The following is a 9,045-nucleotide window of genomic DNA, read 5'->3' as shown; positions in this document are numbered from 1 at the left end:
CCCCTCCTCCCTCTGCCTCGCTGCTCAAGACTTTCTTCTTTCTCTCACCCATATTCTGTCGACCTCTCTAACGCAAGAGTTAACCAGTATTCTCAATCATTCATCCCTTTCTCTGGTAAACTCTGGAACTCCCTGCCTGCTTCTGTATTTCCACCTTCCTATGACTTGAATTCCTTCAAGTGTTATCCTTTTTATTAGCATCACCATTTATGGAATGCTATTTAGGATGCAGGGCGTAGTGTTACTGTTTATTTAACACCGCATTGGTAGAGCCTTCGAGCGGTAAAAGGCAAATCACTGTCTTTTGATACCCAGGTAATTAGGAAAACCCCCTTTTTGAGTTTGTAGATATATATTTACAGTTTACATACAATACCACTTAAGTACTGAGCCCAAGAAACTGAATCTCAGCACAAGGATATGTAGTCTGTCTGTCACTGTTCTTGTCACCACAATAAAGTCACTTATACACTGTCACTTGCACTTATTTCCCTGCCTTATACACCAAAGGTACACACTTGTGGGAAAGACTCAGGGTGTAGTCTTAGTGCAATTGTTCGTGGCAGAGTTCACACGCACACAGGACACAGCGCACCGCGCACACCCAGCTGGCCAGATCGGAGCTCTCCACCCAACTGCCCGGGGCAATGCGGCGTTCCTCAAGGTGCGGCGCTTGTGATCACGTGACATCGTAGGTGATAGGTTTCACAGGATCATATTTCACATATGAGTTATTCTATCTACCTATTGCCTATTTATATAGTTTAACATTTACAGTTATTAATTATTATTTTATTATTGCATATAATAGTTATTCCTATCTTAATATTTACCAGTAAACTAGGAGAAGAAACAGTAATTAGACACTACTCCCAGCGGGCGTCAGAATAGGAAATTTCCACTTATGCTTCTAGAAGGTTCGAACCTACAGTTACAATGGTTCCCTACACTATGTGCTAACATCGCTCGGCACACCTACCCGGCGCGTCCTCGTGCCGTACGACAAACCTATATGTATGTACCTACCCATGTCATTGTCATGTGTATTACTGACTCATGTTATTGTGCTTGATTCTTCCACTGAGGTAATTATACAACTCCAGGGCTTTTCGAACACAGCAGTACAAAGGAATCAGTAGGACAAGTGAGATAATGATGGGTATGATGATTGTAGGAAAATGCACATAGGGACTAAGATACACTGGTAAAGAGTCATGAACCGCATTTTCTAGTTCTGAGAGATTAGAGAAATTAAACTCAGATAAGGTATTGGTCACAAATTTGATATTTGCAAGATTTACTTTACTCAAAGTATCAATAAGAACGATTCTGGAGGTAAGATTAGACACAAAACCTTCATGTAATTTTTCAGGGAAAGTGTTCAGTTTGTCAGATCGCAAGGAACATGCATTTAAGATTGCAAAATGACCTGAAACTTCCTTATATTCAGAACCATCAGGACAAACCACAGACACATAGTAAGCTTGTGTGAAAAAGAAATAGTGGTGTCCATAGAAACTTGTGTGAAAGAAAGGTTTAGGGACCAAATGTTTGTACGGACATAAGGTAAGGGACTTGGAAGCATCTTCTTGAGTAAGCACTACTTCGCAAATTCCGCCACTAGTAACAGGCAAGAAGGCAAAGAGAGATGCTGGACAAAAATATAAGTGAAGATACTCAGTTTGGCATCTGTCTAAATCTGACAATTTACCTGTAGCGTACATCGTAAGGTCCTTATTGATCAATACTACTGAACTGGGTTGATCAAGTGTCATGACAGTTCCATTCACCTGAAATGGGAATGGCTCCACTCGATGAACCTCAAAGATATGTTCTGATCTGAATGGAACATGAATAACAATGGATTCAGACGTCAGCACTGATTCCAGTAGTGGATAATAATGATGAATTCCATATACATCAAACAGGGGTTTCAAGTTATAATCTGTTTTTCCCACTGCCAAAGCATGAAGAAAATCCTTCACGGGAAACAAAGATGAAGTGACCCTTCCACGAGCTGCGTCTACTACATTTCTTATTAGGTGTTCATTCGTATGCAAAAGAGAAGCTGCTGTACTTTCAAGCGCTGATAATGCTTCACGAATGACTGCAAAAGCTTGTAAATTCTTTATATTATTTAAAGCTTCGTTAAGCTGAATTCTTAGGAGTTCAGCATGCCTGCCTAGATCATTTATATACTGTTCCAGCTTGGCAATGTTTCTGTTATGTAAGTGAATAGCTTTGTTGTTGGCTGAAGCTACATAGGTTAGTTGATTATACTGTTCTCTTAGCTTTTCTATATCTTCATTCATTGCGGTACCAAAGAGCATGCGAGATAATTGACCGATACCGTCGATAAGACCTCGTTTCTTGCGATTACTATTATGAATTCCATCATAGTTTTCCAAGGCCAGGGTAACCGTGTCGTTTATATATTTAATCCTACTGTACAGAAGGGGTAACAACTCATTCGAAAGTGGTGAATCCTTCGGAAGAACCTCCTGTAGCCGCTGTAGGGCTTCATTCAGACACTCCACTATACTTTTTAGTTTGCCAGGAATTTTCACCAAACTTGCGTAAGGATACCGCACCCAGAGTACATCCTCGACCAGGGCAACTCGGCCAAGATGAGCAGCGAGGGCTCCCGGTTTAAGGTGTGCTGGCTCCATAGCAGTGGTGGCATGCAGAGTGAAGAGAATTAGAAGAGCATGCATCTCTGCAACAAGGTAGAAAGGTGTTACTTTCGAGAACGTAAGTTGTAAGAATGTGTTTGATTAGTGGTTACATCAAGCCGTGTAGCATTGCACAGATTGGCTGTATCTACTAAGGCTAAATCAGGTTTGGCATTAGTCCGTTTGAGACGATCACAATGCACGGTTTCTAACGTGTTTAACCATGGATCTAGGATATCAAATTTATTACCATGTAGCTGCTTTACTACCAGACGCGGGCCCACGAATTTAGGAGCTAATTTGGAATTCCTTTCTGGGACCTTAACCATTATGGTGTCTCCTACCTTGATCTGAACTGGAGACGAGCGTCGATGCTGTTGAGAACTCATAGCAGTTTTAGAAGTTGTCAACTTGTCTGTGACCCTTTTATAGGTATCAGAGAAAACCTTTAATTGACTTTTAGCATAATCGTCAACATTATATGTAGGACTTTGAGGGCTATTCAATAAGTCATACGGGAGCCTTTTCTTTAAGCCAAATACTATGTAATGAGGAGACTCTCCCGTAGACTCACAGACATGGCTATTAATGCTTGCTGCTACATGTGGTAACCAATCTTCCCAATTTTCAAGGAAGTTGCTAATGGCTGGACGCAACACTTCCAGGATTTTCCTGTTTGCGCGTTCAACGAGGCCATTACTAGCAGGATGATAAGTTACTGTGAACGTCTGTTTGATGTTAAATTGTTTGCATATTTCTTCCATGAGCGTGTTGCGAAATTCTCCCCCATTGTCACTTAGTAACACTCTAGGTGTGGTGTAAGGACAAATTAGGTGGGTTATTAATGCATGTGCAACTGTCGCTGCAGATTTATCCTTCATTGGGGCTAAGACAACATATCTACTGAAATGATCCACCATTACCAGTACATGCCTCGACCCTTGATGGCTGGCTGGAAGTGTTAGGACATCTATTGCAACTACATCCCAAGGTTGTGCAGGAGGAGGATATTCCAGAATTGGTGCTGGTTTTGACACTGTCCCTTTATTTTGGGCACACTTGACACAGCGATCTATATGTGCATCTATATCTATGCGCATGCTGGGCCAATAATAGTTTGTGCGTGCAGCATGAAGAGTACGCTCCTTCCCTGGGTGACCGGCTATTACTGCGTCATGAACTAGATGCAAGACTGCAGGTACCAGTGATTCTGGTATGATGTATTGTTCTACACTTTCCGTTTTGTTAGGCCAGTATCTACAAAGCACCTTGTCATGTGACAAGTAAAACTGCGAGTAAGGTATTGGCAATTTTGGTAAATTAGATTCATCTCCTGACTCAAGAGCATGTATCACCTTATTCCATACGTCATGTTGACGCTGAGCACACGCGAGTTCAGGACGGGAAAAATTTTTGAACCACAGGTGCTTTGTCGGTTACTGTTCCAACAGGTACATTACGGGAAAGAGAGTCAGCTACTACATTAGCCCGACCTGGTAAGTACCTGAAGGTTGGTTTAAATTCCTGTATTACTAAATACCAACGGGCGACTTTACCGGTGAGATTTCTTCCTTTGAAAAGCTCGGTAACCGCTGCATGGTCTGTAAATACAGTGATATCATATCCCAAGATTATGTCCCTAAAATGTTTAAGAGCCCAGACAACTGCGAGGGTTTCCTGATGTGTAACTGAGTAATTAGACTCCGCAGGATTCAAAGTTCTACTCGCATATGCAATAACACGATTTTTACCGTGCTCATCTGGCTGCATTAACACTGCACCTAGTCCCAAAGCGGAAGCATCTGTGTAGAGAACAAAAGGAGCTTCATAGTTTGGAAAAGCTAAAATAGGAGCATTGGTGAGGGCATTTTTGAGATCTTGGAAACTCTTTTCCTGAGCAGCATTCCAATGAAATGGTACATCCTTCTTTAATAATTTGGTTAAAGGCGATGCGATAGCTGCAAATTTGTTTATGAATTGCCTATAGTAACCAGACAAACCGATAAATGATCGTACATTGTCTGCATTTTGAGGTCTTGGGAATTCTTTGACGGCTTTGATTTTATCATCCATAGTGTGGATACCGTCACCATCTACGGTGTGACCTAAAAATGTAATCTTGGATTTCAAGAATTCACATTTGGTTAGTTTTGCTTTCAAGCTAGCCTCTCTCAGCCTCCTAAGCACTGCTTCCAAGGTAGTAAAGTGAGTCTCAGCGTCTCGGCTGTAGATGATCAGATCATCCAAGTATGCATAGACATTTTTGCCTATCATACCAGCGAAAAGAGTATTTATCATCCGCTGAAAGGTAATTGGAGCTGATTTTAACCCAAAAGGCATTCGTAAGAATTCATAATGAGCACTGGGGGTACTAAAGGCTGTTATCTCCCTTGATTCCGGTGCCATTGGTACTTGCCAGTAGCCACTTAGAAGATCAAGGCAACTGAAAATTTTGTTTCCCTGTCCTAATGACATTAAGAGATCCTTCAGAACAGGCAAAGGGTATCTTTCATCCTTTGTTACTTCATTTACCCGCCTAAAATCAATGACAGGTCTAAATTGTCCATCCTTCTTTGGAACAAGGAATAAGGGTGAATTCCAGGGTGATCTAGAATGTTGAATAACTCCCTGTTTTAGCATGTCTTGGATTTGTTCATCCACTACTTCCCTCTGACTATGAGGAAGTCTATATGCTGGAATATACACAGGTTGAGTATCTGGTTTCAGATTAATATGATGCTCTGCTTTATCAGTTGCACCTAATGATTCTCCAGGCAAGGCAACAACATCACGATACCGTTTCAACAGTTCTACTAGTGAGGGCCTTAGCTCAGGGTAATCTTTTATAATAACAAGGGATTTAAGCGCCTGATCATGGACTGCATCGTCGTCATTTCTTGACGAATGCACTGATGTGATACAGGTGTCAGGTAAGTCCAGTGGTTCGGATACTACCTTCCTATCAAAGGCTAACGCTTGAGTTAAAAGTACTCCTTGTTTTAACTTTATGGGACCACCAGTAGTATTCACTACAAGAGCGGTAGTTTTATGTCCATCTCGCACCGTATTAAGAGTTGGTTCCACAGCTAGTTTGTTTACTCGACTGGCGCCTTCGAGGCAAATATCACAACCTACGGTGGCTTTTGGTACGGACACAGGAATGTGAATTGCCATACGATTAGGTATTTCATGATTCCCTATTACCGTGGCATTAACCATTTTCCATTCCTCTTGATAGTTTCCATTTTGGATTTTCAAACTTGAGGCAGTAGCCTGGTTTATTTCAGACTCTACTTGACTCCGGTTTGAATCGTTTGGTGTTTTTCTTTTGTTCTGTCCAACAGTAAAATCCTGAACAGAAGGAACAAGTTGAACATCATTTGTCAGAGCAGCTTGAGCTTGATTTGTACTGTGAGAGGAAGTTATTAAGCATCTAGGATGATCCATTGCTCTGAAAGTCTTTCCTTGGAATCTCACTGTACTAGTATCTGTGTGAATCACCATCTTATTAGCCTGCATTGATTTCAAACCCAGTAATCCATCTGATGGTAAACTGAAGTCGGAAACAACGTAGAAATCCAAACGAATGGTTGCAGTACCTTTACCTAATCTAACAGGAAGGCGAACAATTCCCAGAATTTTGAGAGGTACGCGAGAAACTCCTACTAGATTTTTATCATTTTGCCTGAGAGGCCATCGGCTTCCACGTGACGCGCGTTTTAATGCCAAATACGCTCTTTCAGAGAGGACATTTACAGAAGCGCCCGTATCTACCGCAAAAGAAGCCTTCACAGGTCCTACTTTTGTAGGTAGAACCATTACGCTGGTCTGACTGCAAGCAGCTATTAAAGACTCACGTAGAGCACTATCATCTGCCTGATCTGTAGTCTTTTGATTCCTGCGATGGTTTTCTATCCTGGTTTGTGTTTCATGGGGCGCGCGGCTTCCCCCGACTGTGTTGCGCTAGCTCCACGAAGTTTTCTCATTTTTTTCTGAAGACTGAGAAATGAGTAACACTCTTCGGTGGAGTGTCCAGTGCACTGATGAAGAGTACAGAAAGGAGCACTACTTCCGGCGCCTCGCGACAACTCGCTATCATTGTTGTTTCCTGAAGCGGTGTTGGCCATTTTGGTTGGTTTTCGCTGATTTCGCGACAAGTTTTCAGACTGCTGCCCCTTATTACTATTACTTTTGTAATTTTCTTGGCCATCAACGGCTTCAGATTTCTTTCTTTGACGTTTCTCTTTCCTTTTGAGATAACATCTGTTAATTGTATGTCCCTCTCGCTGACAGTATTGGCAAGTAACGCCCCCTTTATGAGCGGCTGCCACTGCTGCGTAAGAAGGTTCACCTTCATCTGCTCGTTCTGCTTGAGTTGCACCTATAGTAAGAGCCTTGTTGCCCTTTTCTTCAAGCTTTGTTTTGTGTCTTTGTACAAAGTCAAGCAGGTCTTCGGTAGGTTTGTAATCAAGGGATGTTGCGCTTTCTCGGCACTCTCCTTTTACAGACAGCATGTAGATGAAGAATTCAATGAACTTATTATGGTTTTCCATTGAAATGTACCCTCCTTCATTCCACCCATTGTCTCTTAGATACTTGTCGAAGTCCTCCGTGATACGATAAGCAAGCACTTGACTCTCAAGCAAGTTTAAGGAAGCTACATCGGCTATTAAGCTCCTCACAGCATTACTGACTCCTTTTACGAGACTACGATAGGCTTCTCCTGCAAAGATTATCAAGAAGTTGGTACGGAAAGAACCATAGTCATTTTTCCGGATGGGTTTAGCGAATGCACTTGCGACCATTCCTCTCCCTGCTGGAGATCCTGGTTCAAGACGTGAACGGACAAATGCAATCTTATCCGCGTCGTCTACGATGCATGAATTTCTCATTACATTTTCACAGTGTTCGAGAAAATCACGTGCACTGTAATCACCTTCTGTGCCTGTGAACGCTCGAACCGATACCGAGGTTTGTAACAATTTGATTGGTGCATTAGTGTGAGTTTGAGGTGCGGGCGGTGGTGAAGATCCACCCGTACCAGATGTGGTTGGATTACTCATGATTAGTTGAAAGGAAGAAGAAAGCTGCGATACAGAAGGATTAGTATCAGTAGGTGAAACTCTCGGGTGCTGAATACCACTTCTCAGTGTCCGAAGATTTTCTTCACCTGAATTCCCGCTATCATCACTACTGTCATCAGCGCCTTCTATTTTAATGTTATTATCCAGCTCGCAAAGCTTCTCATATTCTTTATTTAGTTTATCCCTTTTGCTTTCTGCCATGAATAATCATTAATCATTTAACAAATGTATATTATTATTATATTTATTTTATGTTTTCTACACTGCCCTTAAAGAAGCTTTCAAAGTTCCTTAATTAAGGGAATAAGTAGAGGAAGAAAACATAATGATATGAGACATACAACATTAATTAAGAGCTGCAATTTTACACTTGACTTTACTCACATAGCCCATTAATCAAGCTAAGAAAACGTGAGAGTCACATTCACCATCCCAATATAATTAAAGGATGTAATTTATATTTTAATTATGTAGTGTATAATGTAATGTCAGCTCAGTGCATGGTCTCACCTAAGGTGTGAGTGTAATTTCTTCTGCAATGAGGGGAAGAATAGTCCTCTTCTCCGTCCCTCTCCAGGTTACAGTTGGCTACTCAGGGCAGACCTTGACGGCGTCAGACCGTCTGGTAAGGAAGTTCCGACGTCACGGCACCTCTGTAGTCTCGAGCCGTTAGTACATCGCCACTTGCAGTCCCTGCAACCGCTGCGTGTCTCTGGAATTATGCAGAAATCTGAGAGCTACTCCTTGACTGAGTGATATATAATCAACTCCTCAGTCGCAGCCAGTGATTAAGTAGAGGGTGTGAATATAAGACGTGCGTGCGCGTGTGTGCGTTATGGGTTGTGGTTGTAGTGACAAGTTATACTTCTCTGTGAACGTGACGAGCGGTGAGGGGACTTTGGGGAGCGAGTGGTGAGGCGCCTTGGCGGTTGTTGTGTCTTCCGGCTGCTGCTCCTGGCTGCTGGTTGCTGACCTCAGCAGGGCGACCCTCCGGTGTTTCCTGCTGAAGTGTGTAAACATCCACGTCCAAGCGCTCTCCACTACCACTTCGCTCTACCCTTTAGCCACAAGAATTCGCTCACCAGAATGTTTCGTCTCGTTTCACTAAAGAAATTTTTTTTTTTTTAAGGGTTTTCTGGGTATTATGACAGCTTATTTGTAGTTTTCGTATCCCATTAGCTGTGACACCATTTTTATGTTATCCTTTTTATTAGCATCACCATTTATGGAATGCTATTTAGGATGCAGGGCGTAGTGTTACTGTTTATTTAACACCGCATTGGTAGAGC

At 42.1% G+C, this 9,045-nt stretch overlaps 1 long non-coding RNA gene across 1 annotated transcript; it reads right to left on the bottom strand.

The window, feature by feature from the left end:
• Window positions 1-333: 333 nt before the first annotated feature.
• Window positions 334-8,407, bottom strand: LOC135104925 (uncharacterized). Its single transcript, XR_010270607.1, has 2 exons — window positions 8,267-8,407; window positions 334-2,716 (listed from the first exon to the last, which is right to left on the bottom strand). It is a non-coding gene; the product is annotated as an uncharacterized LOC135104925 (long non-coding RNA).
• Window positions 8,408-9,045: the final 638 nt, after the last annotated feature.

Source organism: Scylla paramamosain, chromosome 11, assembly GCF_035594125.1.
Source record: "Scylla paramamosain isolate STU-SP2022 chromosome 11, ASM3559412v1, whole genome shotgun sequence".
In the NCBI taxonomy this organism is placed as follows: Eukaryota; Metazoa; Arthropoda; class Malacostraca; order Decapoda; family Portunidae; genus Scylla; species Scylla paramamosain.
This window is presented reverse-complemented; position numbering and strand designations above follow the sequence as displayed.